General features: G+C 41.4%; 1 protein-coding gene across 3 annotated transcripts in view; it reads left to right on the top strand.

Annotated features, from left to right (window-relative positions):
* Positions 1-1,525: 1,525 nt before the first annotated feature.
* LOC131467453 (protein ELFN1-like) overlaps positions 1,526-27,407 on the top strand; it is a 93,933-nt gene continuing 68,051 nt past the window's right edge. For all 3 annotated transcript variants that reach the window (XM_058641374.1, XM_058641373.1, XM_058641375.1), the window contains exon 1: positions 1,526-1,883. The gene's annotated coding sequence lies outside the window, so the exon portion shown is untranslated. The remainder of the gene's footprint in view (positions 1,884-27,407) is intronic.

Below are 27,407 nucleotides of genomic sequence, written 5' to 3' on the forward strand. Positions count from 1 at the left end.
ACGGTGTTAAAGGGTTAATGTGTTTTTTTTTAAATCTTCATCTATGCCAGAGTGTGTGTGTGTGTGTGTGTGTGGCTCTTAATGGGACCATGTCTGCTGGCAGGACATTTAGTCAAACAGCCGACCTGAAATGGCGTTGGTCTGTTTATCCTGGTAAGCTCCACAAACAGAGACCTGATGCCTCCACCAGCACCAGCAAAAATACCCAGAAATGTGTGTTCCCACTCCTACTCTAGAATCACTGTGTTGCTGTCGGCCATGGCTGTTTTATTCCCATAAAGAACTCCCAACAGCCTGAAATTTGTTGAGCACTCACCCTTGTTTGGCTTTGATAGCATAGTATAGGCTATCTCGCTCTCCAAATGGGAAAGTATCTAATCTAAATGAGTGTCTGCAGTGCTTCAAGTACAGTGTAACCCTCTCTCCTCCAGCAGAGCAGCTGGCTGACGATCACTTCAGTTCAGAAGAGAGGCGACGGATTGAGGTTGATTGAGGCACATATCGTGTGTGTTTTTGTTCCACCTTTAGCACGTTCTCTGGTATAAACACCGACCTTGTCAGGACCAGTAGTCCTCATGGGGACCAAAACCTCATCCCAAAAACTGACAAACACACACACACACACACACACACACACACACACACACACACAATGGTTTTCATGACATCAGAGGGCATTGACTTAGATTAATTTCCTGGACCTTAGCCATAATTACTTCTGATTACTCCTAATCCTAAACCTGACCTTAACCTAACCCTACTCTCGGTCTAACTTTAAAACATGTCTTCACCTTGATTCACCTTGAAGGTTATGGGGAATTGATTTTTGTCCCTATAAGGAAGACGTGTCCCCATAATGTGACACACACACATATTTGTGCAGCTATTCTTCTTAGGACACTGCATTAACCTCCATTTATTTGGACAACCTAAACTAAGTGTTAGCCCTAAACTTAGCCATAACCAGTTAATGCCTAACCCTAACCTTAACTTAACCATAACCTGTTAATACCTATCCCTAACTATTTAACCCAACTACTATCGAATCTTTAACCAGTCACTCAGAAATGAGGTTCTGTCTGACCAGGACCAGGTTTTGGCCTCCATGAGAACTAGCTGGTCCTGACAAGGTCAATGATTATACCAGAGAAAGTCCTGCACATCACAACCAGTTAAGCCTAACCCTAACCCTAACCTTAACCTAACCACCATCAAATCCTAGCCCTAACCAGTTTCTCAAAAAAGAGGTTGTGCCTCATTGGGATGAGGTCCTTATAAGGTGAAACCTATTTTCTGAGGAACCAGTTAAGTTAAGGGCTAATATTTTAATCTTGGTCAGGGATACTTTGTTTAGTGTGTCCAAATGAATGAAAGTCAATGCAGTGTCTATGAAGAATAACTGCTCAAACCAGCGTATGTGTGTGTGTGTGTGTGTGATGGAGAGAGAGAGAGAGAGAGAGGGAGGGAGAAAGAGAGAGAGAGTCACAACAGTCAAATAGAGAGAGGGGAGAGAAAGAAAGACAGAGACGGACGGGGAGAGGAGGGGGAGTGGAGCCTGACGCAGTGTGAGAGGCAGAAACTGAGAGGAGAGAGACAGAGCGCGAGGGAGACGAGGCGAGGAGGCAGCGCATCATATCAGGCACCGTTTTGCATCCCAAAATCCTGACGCGGGTGACTCGCCACACAAGCTGCTGCTGCTGCGGCCACTGAGTCACTTCACTGCTCTCCACAGAGACCGCAGAGGAGACAGAAGCGGGCTGGGATCAAATCAGTGACAGACAAAAAAAAACTCCACCACCACATATCGGCACAACCTCACACAGACCGCAGCGTTTTGCTGAGGAGACCAGCGGCGTCTTCTTCCACGTTGGAGTCTGGAGCAGGTAAAGTGACAACCACAAGCGAACATCTGTAGATCACGCGCAGAGCTGTGGGTGCGTGACATGTGTCTTTTTTTCCCCCTGTGATGGCTGGACTCTGTGTTGCGTATGCAACTTTGAAATAGACTAACAGCTCACTGGCATTCCTGCAGATCTGAAAACACCGACTCTGAACGCATCCGCGTACACACATGTTCTGTGTGTGTGTGTGTGTGTGTGGACAGACGTGACGAATGTTTTATTTTTATTTTTTGCTGACCCTTCCTTGTTTTAATCTCCATCCCTGCATGTCCATTGATAATGCGGACGCACATAGACGGATCCAGATTTGCATGATCGGTTTATGGTGAACGTGTGCGGTGCTTAAACGTCCTGTGTTTCAGTTTATGGAACCTATAGCGGTGCAACTCTGAGCCTGTTCATGCTGTAAGGATGTGACAGAGACACGTTATTTATATATCATTTTAATTTGTTCACCTTGTATGAAATGAAATTAGGGGTTTTGTCCCGGGACGGGCTGTATTTCCACAGTGAGGGAGCGACATGGTTTAGATTCAGAGACCCGCAGTGTTCAGGACCATGGACAGCGCCGGAACACTCAGCTCGTGTTGTTCTTTGAAATATAGAAGCTTCAGTTCCATGTTCCTGCCATTGTTTTTCTCATTAGTCATGTTATTTGTTTCTTATTTCTGGAAGACAAAAACTTAAACACCGCCCCCCCCACCCCCAAACTAAAACTACATCACTTCTTATTTGAAGCTCTAAGGGTAGAGATGTGATCCCTCAGTGGAAACAGGTCGTAACAGATCAATTTTCTCTCTGACCCAAGTGCATGGATACAATCACCATGAAGACAGGTGATAAATTGAACAGGCATTCAAATGATTATGTATTGCACTGCCATACATTGTCATAGACTAACATTCAACACTGAAGCAGCACAGGCAGCACCACTAACAATGTTCAGAAAACCTTCCACAACCTTGGACAGGACTTCATAAAACCCTCAGGCATTAAGTGTCCTTGAATAAATCAGTGGAGGAAAATAATGAATGTATATGCTCCCCTGTATAGGACACGATGAGTCAGGAGATTCCTTGCATTACATGACACTGAAATCTATGATAGTTGTATATTTAGGCTGTCACACTCCTCTTTACACACTTGTAGGAGATATAGGAGTGATATGTTAGAGATTGCTTGTACAAGAATGGCATCCTATTACTCAAGGAGAGTCCCGGAGACCCAGAGTCTTGTAGAATCAATGCTAAGTAGAATGTGGTGGTGGCCCAGCCATCCTTGAGCATGATGGACCAATCAGTGAGCTCATGTATAATCACTCTTACAGATAGATCTGGTTCCTAACCCCTTTAGACTGATTGATTTTCCTCAAACTAATCAGGATGATCACGACCATTTGTCTCAAACATGTTTCATTGGTCTGTTTTGTTTTGATGACACCTGTTGAAAAGCGATATAAATTTTGGCTGTTGTGCTCGGTGCTTCCTGCTGACTGCTCCACGATCTGTTGGAATGCCTGTTGTTGCCATTTTGTCCAATGGGGCATGAACTACTAACAGAGTTTTTCAACTGACTGGCTCCAATTGTTGGCCGAGTGCCACAGAGGTTGAGAGGGAAAGAAGCACCATGAATAGAAATGGTGTGAAACCACTTTCAGAAAAAGTGCAGCTTTAGGACATTATGTGTTTGTACAGCTGGGGTTTGGGTTTGGGAGCTGGTTGCCTGGTTCTCAGGGCCAGAGATCCTCAGTCACAGTGAAGACTTAAGTTGTCCTGGGAAATTACTGATAACTATCTTAGAGGCCGCTCATCTTGCTTTCATCCTGCATTAGTGCTGCAGTGCTTGCTGCAGCACACTTCTCAAACCGAGAAGTCTGATTGAAAGAGCAGGACACGATCGAGTGCAACGCCATGTGAACTGTTCTGTTTCGTTACAGGCGGCGGAAAAATGTCACTAAACAAAATCAGACCTCTCGCTCTACAATTGCCTTCACGGGAACGGCTTTTTGTGCTGCGAGAGCAGAAATTTATGAAATGGTGGGACTCCAGTTAATACACCTGTAATACAGCAGACAGGAACATTAAAAATCAGCTGTAACAAAAGTGACAACATACAGTAAGTAAAGAGGAACTGGCTGCAAGTACAAAGTCCCTGAAAAGAGATGGGTTTAATGTCTCTGTTATCTTTGTACCAGGTTGTTGCTCCAGACCTTCACCCTAAGCTGGGAATGTTTTTTTTATTTTTATCATTTACTGCAGACCCAGGAGTGAGCTATCCATCCATGGTACAATCTTAGTACCTACAGGCATCACTTTGGGGCAAGTACTCTAGGAATATTAAAGAAACACTGCTGTGTAATGGGAGCTCCCTCCAAGCTATCCCATCCATTTACTACATTTTTTTCACCCTGTTAGCTGCCATCGCAATGGATGAACATGGAATCCCATGCAGTCTAAATTTCACAATCCCTTTTGTTATTTGTCAAAGTCATACATTTTTCAACACACACAAGCTCCCCATAATAAACACAGAGGAGCACACCCAGCTGGCTGCATCACTTGTCATAATGTTGATCTTTGTTGAGTGGGAATACCCCATGGAAGCAGATCTGCATGTTAACATGGCACCTCCCTACACACGGATCCTGAATGTGAACATATTTTTCTTACTGTGGCATTGTTAAGAGAATGCTCAGTGCTAAATGTATTCATTCTCTGTTTTGTTGTTGAAACTCAAACACAATCCACCTCGCCCCCGTTTTTTCTCCCAAACACAACACTGTGCATGACATTAACATTCACAACGGCACATACACATATGATCACAGTATCTGTATAAGAGGGTTTAGGCAATGTGAGGAGACAAGCAAACAGACAAGAACATCCACAAACACTCGCACACGTACCCACACTGCAAACACACACTTCCCAGCATGCCATATTCCCTGTAGGAGGCGAGTTAGCATTCCAGGAGGTTTGCAATAACAACTGAAAAGCTGTAATTAGGAAGTTACACTTGTTACACACACACACTTCAATTGCTCATAAGAAACTATATCATATAAATGTCTGGCAACCATTTTATTCCACTTTATCATCAACATGCGGGTTGCTGGAGGCTGGAGCCAATCCCAGCTGACATAGGGCAAAAGGAGGGGCAGACAGGTCACCGGTCTATCGCAAGACCAACGTACAGAGACAAACAACCATTCACACGGTCAATTTAGAGGGTCTAATGAACCTAATCACCATTTTTTTGATTTTTTGGACAATGGGAGGAAGCTGGAGTAGCCAGGAAGAAGCCACTCAAACATGGGGAGAACATGCAAACTCCACACAGAAAGGTCCTTGGTCAAAGGGTTAGGGTTCAAACTGGAGACGTTCTTGCTGTGTGGCAACAATGCTAGCCACGGCTCCACCATGTGCCCCTTAATTCAAAAATATTTTCTTAGCGCAGAGAGTTGTGATGTGATCTTAAATAAACCCTAATAACTAAACCTAAATAACACCAAGCGTATCACAGGTGACACATTTGCGCAAGCGCCCTTTGCTTTACCATAATTATGCGACAGGTTGTGCTATCGAATTTCCAACGGTTTCTGAAGGCTGAGAAGTTGCAAGTCAAAGCCAACATGTGGTTGTTACGGGGACTTCACTCGCACTGTTGCAGGAAGCCGGAGAATCAGCATCTTTGTCACTCGAGAGGAGAGAGTTGGAAAAAAGCTTTTAGGCTCCGGGCTCATCCAGTTCTTATGGCTCCCTTTTTCATTGTGGAATCCTAAAAAAACTGGAATAGTTTTGGGTCTCGAGCTGTAGTTTCATGAGAGCCGCTTTCATTAACCACAGAGTAACAGTTTGAAACAACGAGATCATTTCACCGTGACCTCAGACCCCATGCTCACGGTGTGAATGATGAATGAGCTGCTTAATGTATGCTGATGCATGTCTTAGTGATGGTGGTGTGGCAGAAAGGAGAACTAATCTCAACCTTAACTCTCGAGAAAGAAGGTCTTGCACCTTCTTTTGTTCTTTCTATACTCTCTCCCCAAACACTGTGTCCCTCCTCCCTTTGTTCGCTCATCTATAGCCTCCATTTTTCTATACTGCCACAATATACATACCTTATTCAGACAGCATGTGTGTGTGTGTGTGAGTCAGCTAGTTTGTATGCTGGAACATACCAGCCTCTCTCTGGAAATCAAGGAGAGATCGTGGTGTGTATGCTGAGAGAGGAAGAAGGAGAGGAGGTAAGCGCAAGAGGGGGAAAAGGGGACGGCAAAGAAGACGGGAGGTGATAGGAGACAGAGTGATAGAGAGAGGGATTGGGAAGCCATAAGGTGGAATGAAAAAGGTGGAGTGGAAAAAAATAACAAAGGGCAGAAAAGATGGAGAGAGCGCTCAATAGATGTGTTTTCTCCCCCAGCCTGCTCGTCTCTTTTCTGTTTCATTACCTCTGCCTTCTGTTGTGCAGACAGCACTGTCTCTGTGTCAGAGGGAGTTTGGAGACAATGTGGCCTGGCAGAGACTTGAACACACCTCTGATGTCCTGTTCTGACGTGCTCTTCAGGGCCAGAAGGAGAAATCTCTCTGGCTGTCCCATTAACTACTGCAGAATGAAGTACTGAATTGGTATTACCTACCCTGACTGAACAGCATTTGTCTCGCCCTCCATTACTCAGCAGAGATCTGTCGTTCGGACCCTCAAGATATCAGCATGAGGAGACCAACAGGGAGATTGTTTCTTTTTCTTATTTCTTTCTCTCCTCACTTATCTTCTCCAGTCTCTGGTGACAAATTTCTCTTGGGTTTGGGCGTCATTTGTAACCACTTCCTGTTGCTTGAAATATCTAGTGAGAATCTCCAACAGAGATGATAATGGAGGAGGATAATGGCGGAGGATAATGGCGGAGATGACTCTCTGTTAACAGCTAATGGATAACTTTCATACAGGACCATTTGAGTCCTGAAACGGTGACGCTGACCTAATTGTAATTGTAATTGTAATGTACAATGTTTTGCCGGCACTTCCAAAAGAGCAAAAAGATAATGGCCCCTGACGTTAAGGGGGTGAATAGAAACCTTTAATCGCTGATGAGGGCGTGCAAATAAGCTCTATCTTTATCAATCAATGAGGCTAAATTAGCTCAAGAACATTTCTGAATCATGTGAAGTGGGCATCGGCAATAGCATGGTTTCAGCTCAAATGAGAAGATCGTTTACAGTGGGTTTTGGTCAGAGATCCCAACAGCAACACAGGTTTATTTACTGTGTGAAAGTTTAAACTGATAGTGACACTCAGAGTCAACAGAGATGAGGAAGTGCAGTTCCTGTACCGGTCTTTCTCCGCCTCCTGTGTTTTGTTCAGTGTAGTGCTACAATTATTCACAAGCTTTGTGAAATCAGCCAACTGGCAATCACAAGACGCCGGGCTAAACCATTCAAACCTTTTTGTCAATTAGCACTCACTAACACCAGGGAACAATACCAGTGCTCAGCAGCCAAGTGTGTTTGACTGTGTGTGTGTGTGTGTGTGTGTGTACTGTATGTTTCGTGTGAATTATTAAGTGAGTGCACGAGTGGGCGGGCATCATGTGTTTGAGGAAGGTCAGAAGTCAACTGTGTGTATGTATTCCCATGTCTGTCTGGGTATAATCTATAATCTCTCTGTCTCTGTCTCTCACTCTGTGTGTGTGTGTGTGTGTGTGTGTGTGTTTGTGTTTGAATAACATCTCTCCTTGTATAATCCTTTCACAGAGCTTTGTGTATTTTACACAGTCTTTCTACACAAATTACAGACTACGGATGTGCTTGTGTGTGTGTATGTGTCGCTGTGTGTGTGTACCTGGTATTCCTTATGTTGTGGGGACAAAAAGTAAGTCACCATAATGTAAATGACTACATTTTAACATGAAGTGTTAGGATTAAGCCAGTAGTAATTATGGTTAAGGTTAGAGTAAGTCTCTAGGAATTGAATGTAAGTCAATGCAATGTCCTCATGGAAACCAGTGTGTGTGTGTGTGTGTGTGTGTGTGTGTGTAACAAGAGAAAAGAATAGGAAACAGGACAGAAACAGCGTGTCTATCTGACAGCTATTGGCAGTATGTACTCTAGGTGTTCAAAGTGTGACACACTGTGTTTGTCTGTGTGTGTGTGTGTGTGTGTGTTCAGGCATATGCTGCATGCTAAATGTGTGAGTGGGAGAGATATTGGGTGTGCATGATTTTGTAATGGTTGCCTGTAGTCAGGCTATGATTTTCTTCCTGTGACACTGTCACATTTCTGTCTCCCGGGCTTTGTGTTAGGATGTGACATCACATACTTTCCTGTTGGTTTTGTTTGGAGACATTCATTCAAGACGTGGCCTTAATTTCTGCTCATCTGAGGAGATAAAGACATGGTGTTCAGAGTTGTGTAGCTCTCCTTTCTGGGGTGATGAACGTAGGTGACTGGTTTTCTTCCATTTATCGGGATATACCACAGAGAAGTCGATAATCAAAAGATAAAAAATCAATATTGGAATACATTTTCTGTTGATCCAAAATATAAGCTGAAAGTAAAGCTACATGCTGCCTTACACTCAAAGCCAACAAGAGTCTGAACAAACTGAATGCACACATTAACTTGTTGCTAAGTGACATCAGCTGGTTAACCAGTGCATTGGGATCCAGATTATGTTCAGCACATGTACATTATAAATATATATACAGTATATGTATATATATATACATGTAGACATGCAGTCAGGCAGTTGCTTTTCAATACTGGATGGTCATGTTTGTGAGAAAGCCAAATCCTTAACGTGATTCCAATTTGATTGTCAAGTCCTTCTGAACGTCCAGGTTTATTTTTAGCAGTAGAATCTTTTTGTGGATGCCTCATGGCCTTTTAAGCCACAGTCTAACTCCATCTAACATTATGTAGCTGCTGTGCAGCCGCCTCACCTCCATCAGCTGTGGCATAAAATGTGTCACTCTGTTGCTGGGCAACAGAAAAACAAAACAGGGCTATACTGAGAAACAGAGAGAGATGTGTGGACCTGAGAGGCTTAATCAACGTTGTGTGAACAGTGGTTTAAATGTAGTGGGAATGTGTTTCAATTTAAAAGTTACACACGATAGCTTTACATTTACATCACCTTTAGGTCCAAAAGTAAACTGCTCTAAAAACATGAGTGTGTTCCATGAATTATTGGCAGGGTAAATATAAATAAATAAATAAATACAAAAAAATGCAACAATAGTCAAATGCAGCAAAAGCTCCTTGTTGGCTAATCACTCCTTCACCTTTTGTGTTGCCCTCTTACTTTCTGCCTTGATGCCGTCTTTCCCGTGAATATTTTGTACATAAAAGAAAGCAACCAGATCAAAAGTGGAGTGTTTCACCCTCAAGGCTGTGGAAATAGTTTTATTTCTAATAAAACATAGAAATTCACGGAAGCAAAGAGTAACTTTAGACAGCAAAAACATAGTACTTTGATTTTTATCTCCACATAAAAAATATAGACAAGCAATTTTAGCTGAGCTTCCAGATATGATCAGACTAGCATATCATGGAGCAGCACTCTCATGCACAGCGTGCACATACCCTCACACACACAGACACACACCAGCACGAGGATGTCAGGACCAAAGTCACATCATCTTGGAGAGAAAACAGGGCAAAATCTCATCACGGCATCCTGAAATGAGATTACCACCCCAGCCTTGCTTTTATATAGAAGTCAATATATCATTCATCCCCCCTCTGCCTCCTTCCTCTGCAAATTGTATTAAATCCTAGATATGTCCCTTAGAATCAAGACCAGATTGTGGGGTGGGGAGGTCGGGGTGAGAGACACAGGGAGAGACACAGGGAGAGAAAGAGAGAGAGAGCTTTAGGGTATCTTTGTGTGTTAGCTCAAGGAAACATTGAGATGTGTGAATTGAGAATGTCACATGCAAGAATGGGTTGTTTCTCCTGTGTGTCTGTATCTGTGGACATGTTACACTGTTTGGATCTGCCTTTGTAACAAAAACGCACATGTCAACACATGTACACACACACATGCATTCGTAGTGTGGACACTCATAGAATATACATTCCTAAACCTAAACCCAGTTCTAACCCTAACCCTAAAACCAAGTCTTAACCCTCAAAAAGCCCTTTAAAGTGGTGACAGAATGTGAAGAACATGTCCTCACTCCCTATGGTTTATACAAGATCACACATGCATGCACGCACACACCTTAACCTAACCCTAACCTCAGCCTAACTTTAAAACACCTTAAAATGTAGTCATTTTACGTTATTGGGACCTGATTTTTGTCCCCATAAGGAAGACAAGTCTTTACAATATGACTATGTAAACAGATTTAGGTCCCCACAACATAAAGAATACCAGGTATACACACACACAAACATTGGCTTCTAACACACAACTGGACTAACGGTATCCATAATACATGTCGACTGTTAGAAGCCGCCTCCTGTCCAAATAGGTAAGAGCTGCATTGCTCTTCCCAGTGAATATCTGTAAACAAATGCACATCATTATACACTACGGCCTACTAAAGTGTATGCATGTTCACATGATCTATGTTTTAGAATGGCTGTCAACAGGGAAGAATAACTAATGACTAATAACTAATGTCTAATTTTTTGGAGGTTTCCAGATAAAATATTGTCATTTTTGTTGCACCACAATGAATTAAACAGAGAAATAGTCTTTTGAAGTTGCCAAATAATAATAATGAAAAAAGCTCACACAACAACACACCACAATCCATAATAGTCTAGTTTATTCATCGTGTTTGATAAAGGGAACTATTATAATATTTATTTGAAACAAAAACTAGAATAATTGTCAGAATTCCTAGATTTCTTTTTTAATTGACTTGTACGTTAATTGATAAATGTTTGCAGTCCCAGTTTGGTCAAGGTCATAGATAGTTTAGGTTAATGTCCTTCTTTTTTTTAACACGTGTCACAAAAGAACAAGTCCACGAGAAAAAACTGTTCCCGTGGATTGTGGTGGGAAAAAAAATCGAATCAATCCCATAATCCTACGCGAGTCGAGCACAAGACCTTATCACTCCACGTCAGCTGCAGACGTCACTAATGCTCTTGTGACTGAATGGGAGCGAATCTCTGCAGCCGACTTGTAAATCCTGTGGAAAGTCGTTTCTAGGAGACAGGAGTCTGTGTGTCCTTTTAACCATGCGATTGGTTTGATTTAAATTTCATTTCATCATTTATTAGACTTGTCACCTTACAGCCAATGACAGCAGGACATAAAGAAGAGAACAATTCACTATGCAGACCTACAGCCACACAGCACTGCAGGAAGAAACACCAGAAGTCTACTGTCCTTACACTGTACCTCATCACACAGCAGTGTGACTCACCCACCCTTCCCTTTCTGCTCTCCAGATGCCAACTCAGCTATTTAGCTCACGTCTGCCCTCTCTGACCATGCATGGCCTCACCCCTCCTCTGTTCTTCTCCTCTCTTTATATATTGCCCCTTGCTGCTGTATATATAACTCCTTTGCGAAGCGGCTGTCACATATGAGCCTGCGCTGTGAGCACATGCATTTAAGTCACGTTATATCCTTAAGATGCAAATGAAACATAAAAGAGCCCTGATCAGCAAAAGGTCCTGAAGTCAATCACAGTAATGAGATCCTGTGGGAGGCTTGTTCATGTGTGGATGTGTTTGCCTGCATGTTTTACTGTGTGTATGTGTGTGCTCATGTGTCCTGTGTTTGTGTGAATGGAGCTCTCTGTGATGGCGGAACACTTGAGTATTGTCCGTCTGTCCACATTTTCTACAATTAGAAGCGAGTGACTGTCGGAATATTTGGCTCTGCTTCTTCCATCCTCAAAGCCCTTTGATGTATGCAGCCAGCAGCTGTGTATCAATGGGCTAGGAGCCAGTCAGAGACCAACTCGGGCCTCTTATACTTTTACCCAATACTGCGAAATACTGGACACTTTGTCCAAAACACAACGAGACAGTAGCGACTGGACTCGACGTTGCACGGGAGGCGTAAGGTGTTTGGGATGAAGATGACCGGGGATGAAGGAGAATCTCCACAGACTGTGACATGATCGTTTTCTGTTCAGCGGATGATAAAGTGGTACAGGAAGTGCGGTCCAATGTGGATTTTGTACAACCTGCTATCATGACAGTTGTTTCGATCTAGCTTTTAATTATAATGATTTTTGTGGCGGGCGGTTTTCCGCATATTAAGTAGAGCCATGAAATTAAAATGTATACTTAAATTAGTGTCAGAGACTTACAAGTTGAAATCTGGACAACACATGACTCTCAAATTTCACATAAAACTTGTTGATTTAAGTAAAATTGATTTCTTTTGATTGTGTCGTAGTCAGCACTCTGCCTTTCTGCATGGAGTTTGCATGTTCTATCCGTGTGTGTAGGATTTCTCCGGGTTCTCGGTCTCCTCCCACAGTCCAAAAACATGCATATTTGGGGATTAGGATACTCTAAATTGACTGTGAGAGTGAATGGTTGGTTGTCTCTGTGATGGACTGGCGACCTGTCCAGGGTGTACCCCATCTTTCACCCTATGTCACCTGGGATTGGCACCAGCGACCATCATGTGGAGGATAAAGGGGTAGAAGATGAATGAATTAATAATTTATTTTGATTTACAAAAAAGTGAAGGAAAAGTGTGACGATGCTTTCAAAATGCAGACTAAATAACCAGGATGCAAAGACCACTTATGTACCAGTGAGACAATTATTTGGCCAGCGAACCGAGGAACTGTCACATATTTGCTTCCAAGTTTGGGAACGACCATCCTGGACAGCCTCTTCCTGCTTTAGTCGTGCTATGGTTTATGCGTCAGATGGAAGCTTAAAATTTGGGCTCATCCATGAAATTCTTCCTTTTTAAAAGCTAATTTTTTGAGCTCAAGAACATGATCAGAACCCTAATCCTAACCCACAGGGAAGGCAAAACAAGCAGTTGCCTTGGTTCCAGGAGGTGACTGGGGGTCCCAAAGAACAGCCAAGCACATTAATCTAGAGGAATGACAAAAACCTCCAAACTGATTTATTTTTACAGGAACAGGCCTTAAGCCACAAACTTGCTGCCAAAAGCTTTGTAATGCAATGCATGAAAAATGGAGCACACTTGCTTCAGGGAGTCCAAAATGTAATGTGCGGCAGGAGATGGAGGAAAATAGTAATAAAAAACAATACAAACCACCTAGTGGTCAGAGTGTTTGCCTCTGTAACAGGAGGTTGGTGGTTCAATCCCTGACGACATCATACAAATGATGTAAAAAAGTCATGGAGGATACTCTGAGATGGACTCACACACCATCCAAGTGGTCGCAGAAATACTATAGGAAACAGGAGTGGAATGCGGCTTCATGACAGCTATATGTAAGCCAAGGGATTAATTTGTAGTAGCAGAAAATTGGTAAACTGACAAATTACTGCTAACACCAGCAAGTTTGTCTGTGTGCACAAGCTTCCAACTGAACTGTTAATTATGTGTGTGTGTGTTTGTGATCAATATGGATGACAAATGGCAGTTTGGTCTGGTTCCATGTAGGTTGTTTTGTCTGTGTCTCAAATCTCCTTTGAAACACCTTTGGAAGGACTGTGAGCATTTACTCACGTCGCAAACAACAACTCGAGAAAGCTCACCGAGTAAAGTGAGAACTGTTAGTGCCAAGCAATGTGGAGCAACAACTCATAGTAAAAAAAGTGTTTTCCTTGTTATAATAAACTGAAATGAACAGAACTCATGTGTTCTGTGTTCATTTACTCGTGCCAAGATGCAATCTTACAGGAATGTGCTCCAATTTGTTTGGATATGTTTTCTGCTTGGCTCAGACTTGATGCTCCAAGACCTGGAAAGGCACAATAACATCTGTGTATATTGTTAAAACCTCAGGCACTGTGGTGAATGATGTTAACAGGGTCCAATAAGCCAGTGAGGCATTCACATGTTCTCCGAGGGACTTAGAAGAGCTCAGACTTTACCTAGTTGACATAGATCCCCCGTGCACAATGCACAGGTATAGGCATCTGGAGTTTATGTGCAGTGATAATAAGTTTATTGGCCTTTTGGTGCAGTAACTATGAATGTAAATGCACATCCAAACAAAAAACACGGCAGATGCTGGGATGAAAATAAGGAAACAATAGAAAAACAAACAATCAAGTGGCCCTACATCCTGCAGCGCTCCAATTTTCACTTGTTGGTTGCCGCAGATACTCAGGTGACATCATAAAATTACTCAAATGAGTGAGATGCAGTAAAACCATGAAAATCCATGCCCTGCAGTTTTTTTTCCTTCTTGAATGGAGCTTTTTTTTTTTTTATCCAACCTTAATTCTGTGGACCTGCTTTTATTTTTCATAGTTTTTTTGTTTAATTTCATTTAAAACAGTTACAAAGACCTGCAGTTTGATGACATCTGGAAGCAGCATGGACTCATGGCAATTGTTGTCTTATTGTCTCATTTAGTTCTGCTGTGTTTACACAACAAAATGAAACAAAAAAGACAAAACACAAAGGCAAACTAGTATTACTGAATATTTCCATCCTGGAAATAAATGACATTATTAAAAGGTCTGTTACTGTTTTCAGTTTTTATATTTTATTTTTTTCTCTTTAAACATTTTTGTCAAGCACAATAAATGACCCCCGTGTATGATAATGTGCTATACAAATACACATGCCTTGCTTGCCATTAGAACGACATTAACATTTCATGTATTTCATCAATTTTGTCTGTCAACTCCAAATAGACCTGCTACTGATAATTAATAATGGGTCCTTAATGTTCATCAATGCACTGCAGAAATATTCTAATTCAGTAGTAGTATCATGGGGTCAGTGTTGGACTGCAGTCCTTAGATAAGTATAATTAGAAAAACTACACTGCATTACGCGTTCACACTACATCAGCAGTATGTCTGAGTTTGCTGGTTTTTCTATGACAAATGTTGGAGAGAAAGTCTGACTTCATTGTAATGAAGCTTTCATGTACATTCTATGAAACGCTTCTATTAGAGTTTCACTCCCATAATTCCCATTTCATATTCCTCTCAAAGCATGCGCTGTGTCACTTAGCCTGTCATTTCCAAGAATGTCAATGCCGCGATCAGCTGTTCAACAGCTGGTCTTGTCGGCCTCAATAGTGTTGGAACACGCCTGACTCCTTAGCCAATCATCTCACTGTCTTTTTAGATGTTGTGTCTCTTTGTGTCTTAGTTCTCTCACTCTGCCGTCACTCACTTTTCTGTCATAAATGACTTTTATGATTCCTTGACATTATTCCAGATTATCCAGCAGTAGACACTACAGTAAGGTTATGGACAGTTTATACATTAGTTTTAAACATCATATATACCATACCCTGTTATTAAGCTTGTGAACAACAGCTGCTTAAATGTATCATTCACATTATCCACTTTAATCTCTAACAATGCATTTCGTACTGAGCAGTATCAACACACACATTTGATTACACCGCTGTCGAGACTTATTCTTAACTTTTCCACTTTAGCCTTTATGTGCATCACTTTTGAAAGCTCAGGCACAAGTGACCCATTTCTTCTTGACCTGTTAAGCCCACAGATGATCAGACTCCTGATGTCTGTCTCTCCCTCCTCCTGCCACTGGTACTTTCAGAGCAGATATCTCCTGAGCAGGTCATTGTAGGCCATCTGCTGCTTGTCACTAGTCCATTACTGTACTTGCCTTCCAGATTTGTCTGCCACCTGGGTGCCAGAGAAATGGCATGACTTGAGTGGGAGCATCTCATCTTCTGAGGTGTCCTTGAGCAAGGCACTGACTTCCTACTCGTGATAAATGAGGCTACTTCTACACTCAGTGCGTTTACATGCATGTTAAAAGTCCGATTTTAGTCAGACTAAAATCAAGCTAGTCATAGTCGGATTGGATAATGCGATTCATAGTCCGATTACTCCTGCATGTATACGCTTAGTCAGACCCGGAGTCAGACTTCTTGTTCTTGTTTCCTCCCGATCTTTGACCCGGAAGTAGATGGAGACGATGTACGAACTGCAGTAATGTTGCCTGGAAAAGAACAAACAACGCAGTGGTGTCGGCTAGAGCGAATGCTACGGAGAAGACCCACTTTTGGACTAGATAAACATGTACAGCAGGTAGAAGGCACACAGAACCACAGCACGATCCATCTCACCATTCAGTGATGTGATGGTCAACAGAAAACTGATTCAATATGCACCAGCTTATAGGGAGACACAGTGGCACCTACGGAGGTGGAGTCACACATACACGGCCAATTAAATTGAATAAATCTCCTCTGCATGTATACTCGGACTCTGCAAGTTGTCCGGTTGCCTGTCTTAGTCGGACTATGACCTTAGCTGGATTAAACTGTGCGTGTAAACGAGTGTAGCAGGAGGGTAACCAAAAAGAGAAAACTCCCAGGTGGATAAACAGAGTATCACTTTATTTCTCATTATTATCAGTGGTCCTGATGCGCCAATGATGAACACCAGATTTAATTATCACTGAAGAGTCTTTCTCTTATCTCCCTTATCGCAGCACTGAGGTGTTAAAAGAGCAGGAAAATTAGGAAGCAGGTTTTGAAAGTGCTATTTCTCTGCTTAAAAGTCTGGTCGCTCACCGGCTCACCCTGAAACAATTATCCTTAATGGGATCTTGTAAAATATTCCATGATGGCACCATAAAGACAAATTACTAAATGCACAGATTGAATAGATGCCAAGGAAATACTTAAAATCGTCATCCTCATGTGTCCATATTTAGCAGTGGTTATCTGAAAGATCTTGACATAGGTCAGGCTCAGAAAGACTGGCATTGCCATAGGAACCAGCTGCACCCACACATTCATGGAGAGATGGCAGAGGTAGTCACAGAGAGACAGGGAGAGCGAGAGAGAGAGAGTGGGACGGAGGGAGAGAGGGAGGGAGGGAGGGAGAGAAAGATGTGATGACTTTGATGTGACTAGCAGCCCCAGGTCTCTAATCTTCTAAATATTTTCCTGCTTATGAGATGAGATTTACCCTCTTTTTAAAATTCCCCCATGTACACGTTCTTTGCATCTGTGACAGATGTCCTTGGGCAGAGTGAGCATGGAGATGGAGTTGAGGCAGAGATATAGAGCGCGCAAACCTGCTTTTTAACAAGAAATGATGTCAGTCAGACCACCTCTGTGTGCTGCTATGTGGAGGGGAAAGCAATACTACCTGCAGGATGCTCCCAGCTAGAAGGAGCCTTCAGGGGAGCTGGGATGTGTGGCAGGATTCTATATGCATCGGACGCGTGGTGGCCCATGTGTCACGTCTTATCAGGTTGCACTGAGTATCTCAGCAGCCACCGCAAGTCTACTGCCTGATAGCTCTGCCTGTCACATTCTGTAGCAGTAATGAAATACTGCCTCTGTCATTTTGTTTGCCCAAGCATTGATCTCGCTCATCTCACTCACCTCACTCACAGCAAACCCATTAAAGATTCCTTTTATCCAATCCAAACTGCCATCAACTACCAGGCCTGGGCACAAAACTTTGTTTTTTCTCTGAACTTTATCAACTTGTTTCCATGCAGTCAAGACAACAATCATGTTTTATCTGTAACAGTACACGTTTGTAAATCCCGGAGGCAATATGTTAGATTCTGTTAGATGGGCACGTTTCTGAAAAATGAAACTGCAGATGATTTTGGACTGAATGAACTTGCTGTGCAATATATGGTGGCAGTGTCTATATTGAGCCTCTGTAAAAAAAATCATGTTCGGCAAAGTAATCAGTCACATTCTCAATGTTGTTTTACATTAAGATGTTCTTCTTTGTGCTATACGTGGTTTGTTTATGACCTCTTTTTAATCTTAGCACAAAGAATTCGATTTCATTCTACTTAACTATCTTACATCATTTCTTAAATCTAATTTTATCTATATATAAATGTTTTTTAATTGACTCCTTTTGAGCTCATCTCATTTCAACTTTAAACTTTAACTTCTTTATTTTTCAGTTAAATGTCAGGTGGTTACTCTCAGCTCTTTTATCTTATTTCTCAAACTATTTTTTTTAATCAACTGCAATTCCTCTATAACCCCATTTATGACCTCTATTGTGTATCACATGTCATCACTCTCTCATTTCTCATCTTGTTAAGTCAAGATACAATTGAAGATACATTGATCATACTAGATTTGTAGACTGATTGTAAGAATATTTGTTATTTATTAACCCAGAATCAGGGACCGGATTAAACACTATTTTGGACAACTACAGTAGCCCACAATGGACAAACGAGGTTCTCCAACAGACAAGGAAGGGAAACGTGAGGCGAGAGATATTCAGCATCGGCAACATGCAACTTCAACATTTATTATTGCAAAATGTACACACTGTACCTCTAAAAGCTGTGTATCACTGTTATGTGGGGACATATGATAGAAAGAAAGATAAGGAGGAAAGAGAGGTCAGAGGGAACGATAAACAAGACGTTTGATGTTGTTCCGACGCCTGCGACCATCTGTCAAATGTAGTCATCAGCCCACTCGCCTGCAGTCACCTCACTCACTGTCATCTCTATGGCCTGATGGATGCACTCGTGTGGTGTGTGTGTGTGGAAAGAGTCAACACCACACTGACAGTGTGGTGTGCTGTTTGAGACAAGGATCACGGCGCTTCCAGGTGGTTCTGTCATTTGATAATTGTACACATGTTGTTGACACACAACACTCACATATGGTTTAAGGCAGCTTTGGCTCCATTACCCCACTCTGTTCTCAGTCCCTTTGTCCTCCATGCTATGCTATGCTAAGCTTTCCTTTCCTTTAACCCTTAGAACACAAAGTATTTTGGCTGCTTTTTTCCATTACTTTGTTTAACCCTTAACGGCACAGATCTGTGCTGAAGGTGCACCCTTGGTAAATTACCATGGAACTAATACATAACTCCTTAAATTGGACATCCTGGGGGTGTATGTTTTTTTCGTCTTCTTATGCTATAATTTATGATTTATTTTATATCAAATTTTTAGTAGTGATATAAAGTAGCAATAACTGTGCAGCAGTCACAAAATAAATCCTTTTTTTCCCCTTTAGTTTTTTCCATATTTCACAAATTCAATCCGATTTTAAGGTTGTGCTGAAAAGAAGGATATGTGGAATGGAATGTGTTCTAAGGGTTAAACATGCAGTTTATACATAGGCTATAAGAATATGCAAAATGTCTAATTTCGTTTTTTTAAAATTTCCTTTTCACCAACTATCTAAACACACCTGACCAAAAGTACTCAAAATGTTTAAAATGGGATTGATTTTGTGAAATTTGGAAAAACGTCACAGTTCAAAGGATGAACAAAAAGAAAAGAAAAACGGTCTATTTTGTGACTTCTGCACAATTATTGCTACTTTATATCACTACTCAACAAAAAAACGCATTTAAACGCATTTAAAGCTTGAATATGTGACCTACAAACACACACCCCCAGGATGTCCATATAAGGAGTTGTGTATTATTCGCACGGCAAATTACCATGGGCGCACTGAGGGTTAAACCTTTTCCTCTTACTTATAGCAGAAACTAATTTAAAATGAATGCCATACTTTTCCCGCGATTAAGTTTTGTGCCCAAGGTTCTGTGCTTAACTTACATCTGACAGTAGCGTTTTGAAAATCTCTCCCCCGAGGCTGAATAAAACGCAGAAAATAAACATAAGGTAAAAAGATACGGGTTGTCAGACGTTCCATATTGCATTTGTTTGCTGAAAAAGATGCTGTTTGTTTGAGATATGTTATTTGACCTCCTATAAAGCAGTTATCTCAGGGTGCTGAAGCTTCCTCAGTGGATTTCTACAGAAAAAAAAACAACTTACTGCTACTGTTTGTGATTTGAATCACAATAAAATAAAAGATCAAATTGTTCCACCTCATTAATACTCCTTCATAGTCTCTTTTATACTCATCCCTCCCCTCTCTTTCACTTTTATCAGAATACAGCATTTGTGCTGCCGCTTCTCTCTGTCCCGCTCTCTATAAACCTCCTTAAAAGTGATCTATACCACCAGAGGGGTAATTTGCTTTAGCTCAAATCCTAGATGAAAGCCATTTTTCACCCACCAGAGTCAGGATGGGTACATATTCAAGTGCTAAGAGCAATGTATTTCATAGAGCAGAGGTGTGAAGAGGGAGGAATAGGAAAGAGAGTGGGGGAAGGGTTCAGAAAAATCCTGTAGTTCACAATGTATTCTTTAGTAATAGGGACATTCTGTGCCATTTTCCTCTCTTTTGTAACATCAAACAAAACAGATGCCATTGTTGAGTGTTTCTCTGGTGATGAGAATGCGTTAATTAATCAAGGAATGCCTTTTCAGAGAGGAAACACTTTTGCGTGTTTTATTCATTCATTTATTAATTACGATCTCCTTATTTTGTACAAAAGGCTAGAAAGTAAAGCCATGTTCTGGTGTTCTGTTTCCTGTGCCTCTGGTGCTGTAGGTCTTCCGTCTACATATTGGCTTTCATTTCACACTCCACTTAAGTAATGTATAGGCAGGCGCAATAAGGTCCAAATCATCCTGCAGCCCAGGGAGCGAGTGCTTTACCGCCGTGGTGAGGAAGAATTATTACAGCCTCCTCTCTTCCTGCTCCAGTATTGGCACTCCTAAAGTGATGTTGGGCCAAATGACTTTACATATTTAATGTATTTCTACATGCTGGAGGGCAACAGGCATCTATTGTGTATCACTTGTCCCTTATGCCTCCAAACAGCAGGCTCAAATGATGCTGCGGGAAAGCTCCACCCCCAGCTTGTTCGGGAGTGCACAGTGGTTTCAGGTTTGAATTTGAAATGATGAGAATATTAGCAGATGTACATGTTCACTGGCTGAGTGAAATCAAAGTGTGTTGCTTTCAGTGGAACAACTCTGCTTCAAGGCATGCGATGCTCATTTGGCTTTGTGCTGCCTGGAAAATCATTCTTTTAATGCCAGTGAGAATTTCACACTGCAGCTGTATTAAATCAAGTGTTATTTTCCCTCGTATTGTTTTGCATGCTCGGGTATAATTTTGGTATGTGGTGTTTTACCCGAAGATGTGCGATGTTAGCGTATGATGAGCATCGTAAACACAGGACTTGCTGAGGTAGGGGAGTTATTAGTTTCTGCCTCTCTTATCTCTGTACAGAAGATGAATGTTACTTTGTATGTGTGTGTGTGTGTGTGTGTTTGTGTGTCTGTGCACAGGGAAAAATCAGTGTTATTGTTCATCAGACCAGTAGTCCTTGACAGTCTAACGTCTAACGCACTCACACTCGTGCAAACTCATGTTAGTATTGGTGTACTTAAAGGGTTTCAACATTAATTCAAACATTAACCCTTAGTGCTCACACTGCCCTGATCTGTGCCACAGGTGCACCCATGGTAATTTGCCGTAGGAATCATACACAACTCCTTATATAGACATCCTGCAGGTGTGTTTATAGGTCACATATTCAGGCTTTAAGAAAAATGGTGTTGTTGAGTCAGAGTTATGATTCATTTTATATGGCATTTTTAGTAGTGATATAAAGCAGCAGTAATTGTGCTTCTTTTTGTTCATAAAAATCAGTCAAGTGAACTTTTTCCAAATCTCAATCCACTTAAACATTTTGAGTACTTCTTGCTCATATAGTTGATTAAAAAAATGACATTTTGTTCATCAGATTGCCTAGTTTGTGCTAATAAAAGGATATAAAACACTATGTGGCACATTCTTTTAACCTCTGTATATACTCTACGTTTAAACATAGTAATGGAAAATAAATCAGCTAAAATGCTTTGTGTTCTAAGGGTTAACCTTAAAACCAACAAGGACACAGAGTGAGCCTATTAAAAGTTCCTGTACATGCAGTCTATTAGTTTTACTTTCATTTCCTCCCTTGTGTTACACTGGTAAGAGGTGCACCTTGCATATTGCATGAGCCCTCGAGAGCACACTGCTATTCCAGAAGTGTTCTTCCTCTTCCATTATACCCTACAATGAGTAAAAAAGAAATCAAGCTTTTTATTGTGTGGTCTTTTTATCTTTTTTTGGGGGGGGGGGGGGGGGGGGGGGTAAACATCTTCTTCAAAAATATAAATTATTATCTACTTCAATGTGCTGCCCTTCAATGTGCTGCCCAGAGTCCTCAGTGACTACATTTACATGCAATTGAGTAACCAGATTCCAGTCAGCTTTCATCACTAAGCTAATTTCTTAAATGTCAAGTAAAGGACAAACCTTTTCTTTTTTTAATTGGGCTAGGAGATTAGAGAGAACATGAGAACATAATTTCCCCAGGTAAACTTCTTTTGGAAAAGGGTGATTTTTATGTCATTTACACAGGTAATCTGGTTCCTAAATGACTTTTTACAAGTGTGCATGTGCATGACAACAGACTGAAAGTAGTGGAGAGAGCATCACTTAACATTAGCTGAACCTTACATATGACTAAATCTAACAGAAGTGGCCTGTGGAAGTGGAAGTATGAACAAGACAACATCCTCCTAATAGATAATAATCTCCAGACTTATATCTGTATATATATATATATAGATATATACAGATATACTGTATATACTGTATGTACATATGAGAGAAAGAGAGGGAGAGAGAGAGGGAGGCTTAATGTGGTCATTGATCTGCAGGGGTGTTTGAAGTGAGTGTGGGGGCCTCAGGACAACTTGCACTTTCTTTTTTTTTCCACTCGCTGAAGCATACAGTAAGTGTGTTTCATGGTTCATACCTTGACGCTCTGAAATTAGGAAGCTCTTGGCAGTAAGCATGTGGCACGGGGCCTTGTTAGGGAGTTTTACGACCTTGGTGTAATTGCAGTCTTTTGTACATACTGTAGCTGTTCAAATTTTAAGGGGCTTCTTACAAAAATGTTGTTGCTGTGGACTCAGCAGGTAATGAGCTGTGCTTTGTCTGCCCACTTGCAACAACCTGCTGATCTGCTGCACATATTCACCCATTTAGAGCACTTCACAAAAGTGTGGGTTAATGCACCCCCCCACCCCTCACCCCCCGATGTATGGCTTCATCTTTTATGATATTTTACTGATAGATAACTTGATCTATCTCTTAACTTGATCTATCTCTTAACTTGATTTTAAATGCTGTAAATCATGGTCAGATTTCAACTTAAACACATTATATGGAGCCTGGCATCACATTAAGTGCTTGTAGTTTTTTTGTGTAAATGCATTGGTATGCTGAAAACCACCCTCGACATAAAGTTGACATGAAATTTAAAGCAGCTCATGATGAGACCAGTAAATGAAGACCATATGGATTATCTGTGTTATAGTTTGGCCTAAAAAAAAACCCAGAGTGGTGTTTGGAAGACAGTTTAGAAGACAGAGCTCTCACAGTCAGGCAGCAGCTTGATGGTTCTTTGCACGACAGAAGAGGCAAGTGGCATTAAAGAAGAATTCACATTCTGAGCATCATTATTTTCAGCCATTAAGCTCTGATGCTCGGTACATTCCAAGAATTATTATGCGATGAAGTGCTGTAATTTTCTCTCCCCCGCACACCCTTGTGTACTCTACGTTCAGTTAGCAATTTTCTACCTGTCTGAATTGGTAGCATCCAGCAGTGGATTATTCAGTCCTATATATCCCATGGGTAAGATTTTCTGGTCAAGAAAATTGAGAGCCACACTATTCATAGATGAAAAACTGTGCCTTGTGGCTGCATTACCTTCTGGTCTGTCAAGGCTGCTCTTAAGAATAACTGGGATGATTTCCTCTTTTGTAATGGGTTTTGTGAGATTGTTCTTTGAGCCTAGAGAAGAAAAGAAAACCTCATAAAAATCATGATGGCTTAGATATAGCAGAGACAGTTTGGCTGTTGACTACCTTCAATGCTTGTGGCTCTTTATTTAATACTGTGTGAAGTAATCGTAAGTTAGTGTATGTTGAAAAAAAATCTCATTTCATTTATGCTCCTGCGATAAAAAAGGGCCTGACTGAAAGATTTGATCCCACCTCAGACTTAAACAGGTGCTCAGTCAGATATGCTCACAAATCACTTTGGGCTTCGTTTTCTTTTAAGCACCAATCTGTCTAACTTTTCTTTGTTCAACTGGAATTTGAGGAGGAGCTTAAATCCCCCCCAGTGTTGTTCAGCCCTGAGCAGAACATTACAAACAACACACATTCACTGCTATAATGATTGTATGCAATGCAAAACTGCTCCATTTAAATACATGAAATGTCACAAGTGTTCCAAACAATATAAACAAAATGAAAAGGAAAATGCAATGTAGTTTGTCACCATGTTGTTGGCTTATAATCTCAATGCCAACTTTTAATTTAACCAGTGAAAACGGCCTTATAGAATTACAGTGTGTTTCCATCACGGTACAGTTTGGTTTGGTACTGTACGGCGGTGTTTTGGAACGGTAAAGCTTTTGGTCAGGCTTGCATTTCGACTGAGAACAGTACCTTTACTTGGTAGGTGGGGTGTGTGCTGTGCCCAGTGGCCGCGTCAATGAGATACATAGCACGACATTGAACGTGACACACGGACAACAACGGAGGACATTGTAACGGTGCAATGTGTCACTTAGGCAATCAAATCGGGGAACGTGCAGCGGACTGTGTCTATTAGGGACAGCGGTCGCGCCATGGAGAGTCGGGTGTCCTGGCAACGGGATTCCGTGGCAACACGGATTGGGAGCCTGGCATTCGGGGTGGCCAACTGAACGTCAGGAGCGACTTACGATCTGAGAGAGGATTCGTGTGGGCCGATCAAAAACTCACCGGCGATTCGGATGATCTTCCTTTCTAATTGTTAATTTATTTTGCACAATAAACAGCTTTTATATCCACATCTGCTGCGACAAGGTTATGAGAAATATTATGTTAATTCACTACAGAAGAGACTAAATGACCTCCGCAGTTGGGGATAACCAATATCAGTATCGGTTATCGGCCCAAGCACTACTGATGTATCGGCATATTGGATATCGGCAAATTGTCCAATATCATGCATTCCTAAAATGGACTGATGTAGTTGTTACCTCCTGAGCCGCAGTCCATTATGCTAATGTAAGTGTTTTCTTGAGAGGAATGATGTAGTCAGTTTAAACAGGGATTTGCTCAAAGCACTCTCTCCTCCACTCAGTTTCTAGACGTTACCAGGCAGAACGTGTTGTGTGTGTGAGTGTGTGTGTGTGTGTTGTGAGCGTGAAGCGTTGATTTGGTGAAAGAGCTGACAGGAGAGTGTGGGATGTATCAGTTGCATGGATTGCAGTGTGGCCCACAAGTGCAAGCTTTCCCAGACTCTTACTGCACCACTTTTCTACTTTTTCTTTCTAATGTATTGATGGCTATAAAGAGGATTTCAACAATTCCCTAAAATGTGTTATAGAAATGACAATAGACCCTAAATATCATATGAATAATAAAAAGACCATAGCTTTTAGTGGCTGTGAAGGTATCTGCTCCAGAGCACTTTCTAAGTTCAAGTTGAAGAATCGTTATTACCCCTTAGGGGCAATTAGTTCCACAGCCAGTGGAAATGAACATGCATGATGAAACAACAAACACACCAGATTACAACAGGTCATTTAAAAGTCTAATTACTGCAAGGACCAATGAATCTTTTAGTCTGTTAGCCCTGCATCTCGGTGTTAGAAAAATTAAAGTATTCTAGGGGAAATGATCCGCCAGAACTTATTGGAAGACTCAATGTTTTGAGCAGAAATACCTTTGCCAAGAGATCATGTTGACCCTGTAAATGATAGACAATATATTCACTGCACTACAACACAGTAGCATAGTATAGTATTCATTATATAGTGTAGTAATTTCATATTTTCAATAGAGTTAGTTATAATTGAATACAATCTGCATTTTTCTTAATGTGTGTTTGTATGCTGCCCAATTTACATTAAAACAATACAATTTACTGCTTTTCAATATAAAATGAATATTGAGCAGAAATAATTCAGCCCATTAGTCTGCTTTCTCATGTGACCCCTTGGGGAAAATAATTGTCCACACCTTGTATAAAAGATGGTTCAATCTGAGTCTGAAAGAAGCCAAATTCGATTTGCATCCATGCTCCATTTCTGTTAACTTTGTAACTCTGTAAACTCAAAATAAAGCTTATTGCCTCGCTAGGCTGAATCTTCACATCTGCCTTCATTGTCCCTTTTCTCTCCACAACATAATTGGCGTGGGCGGCAGGATTAGGCCAGGGCTCCCACCGAGGCTGCATCCCGGGGGGGGTGTGCGATTCTCATCGGTGCCGAAAAAAAATCAAGGTAGGAGATATTTCTCTTTAATAATTGGAGTTGTGCATCCTGTGGATGCAGCAGTCTGTCTGATCCTTCAAATTACAGGACCAAGTGTAGTGGAGAGGGGGTGTGAGGCCTTCAATGAAGAATTATCCATTTGCATACAGACACCTGTTCTCAGTTTGTTTTCATAAAAGTGTCTGAATGAGGAAAAAAAAAAAGGAATGGAGCAGCTGATAAACGGCTGTGTGGGGGTTGACCACATCTGCTCCTTGAAGAGAGGAGGCAGAGTGTGTGCGTGTGCATGCTGAGAAGTTTATGCTGTTGAAAAGTTGTTGATGCTGTTGAGCAGCTTTTGATGCGGAGTGAATACTGCAGTCGCCCTGCGCCTGGGGTGTCGATTTGTCTGTGTGACGAGGCTGGAATCGTGGATGCTGCGCTTGTTTGAGCCAGGCAGGTGCTGTTTTAGACGCGGCACATCTGTCCACTGTTGCCTGAAAGGCAAGAAGCCGGCAGATTGATTGACCCATCTAATAAAATATATGTGAAATGGCTTTGTTTCAGATGAGTGTGCTGTGTGGATGCTGCTGATGTGGTAAGAAAACGACTGAAGCGACAATAATCCCACACATGAATCTGAAATTTACATTCCAGTCTCTATAGGGCCGAAGTAAATATGCATTAAAAGTAGTTTTATAGTGCTACTCAGTGGGACGTTGAAAACCTTAGTTCAGAGGATATCAGAGATCATAAGATGATCTCTGATAGCAACCTGAAGTCTTTATGCAGTTGGCCTGGCTCTGCTAGGATCAGTCTGGCTTTTTTCACTTACCTCACCTTGTGCAGATCTGTGAGGTTATTTAGGGCCAGCAATTGTACTGCACACCCTGAAAAATGCCCAACAGTTTGCTCCAGTTCTTACAGGTTAAGAAACCAAACTTGCAGATGTAGTTAAAAGTTAGTAAAAACTCGATAAAAAAAACCCAGAATAAAACATTCTCATAAAAGTAGAATCCACGTCAAAAACCACGGAACTTACAATAACGGAGAGACTGAGAGAGAGAGAATCTGATAAGACTTCTGTTCTAGTTTGCTTAGATATTAGAAGCAGTATTATTAAAAACTAACTGCTGACAGACAAATTGATGCACCACTTTATGAACATTCTACCAGCACGGCCGTCACAGAATATACACCTACTGTACACCAACCCCCACTTATGTATTCTTGAAGTAAAGTCTGGCTAAACTTT

This window comes from Solea solea, chromosome 10 (assembly GCF_958295425.1).
Source record: "Solea solea chromosome 10, fSolSol10.1, whole genome shotgun sequence".
Classification (NCBI taxonomy): domain Eukaryota; kingdom Metazoa; phylum Chordata; class Actinopteri; order Pleuronectiformes; family Soleidae; genus Solea; species Solea solea.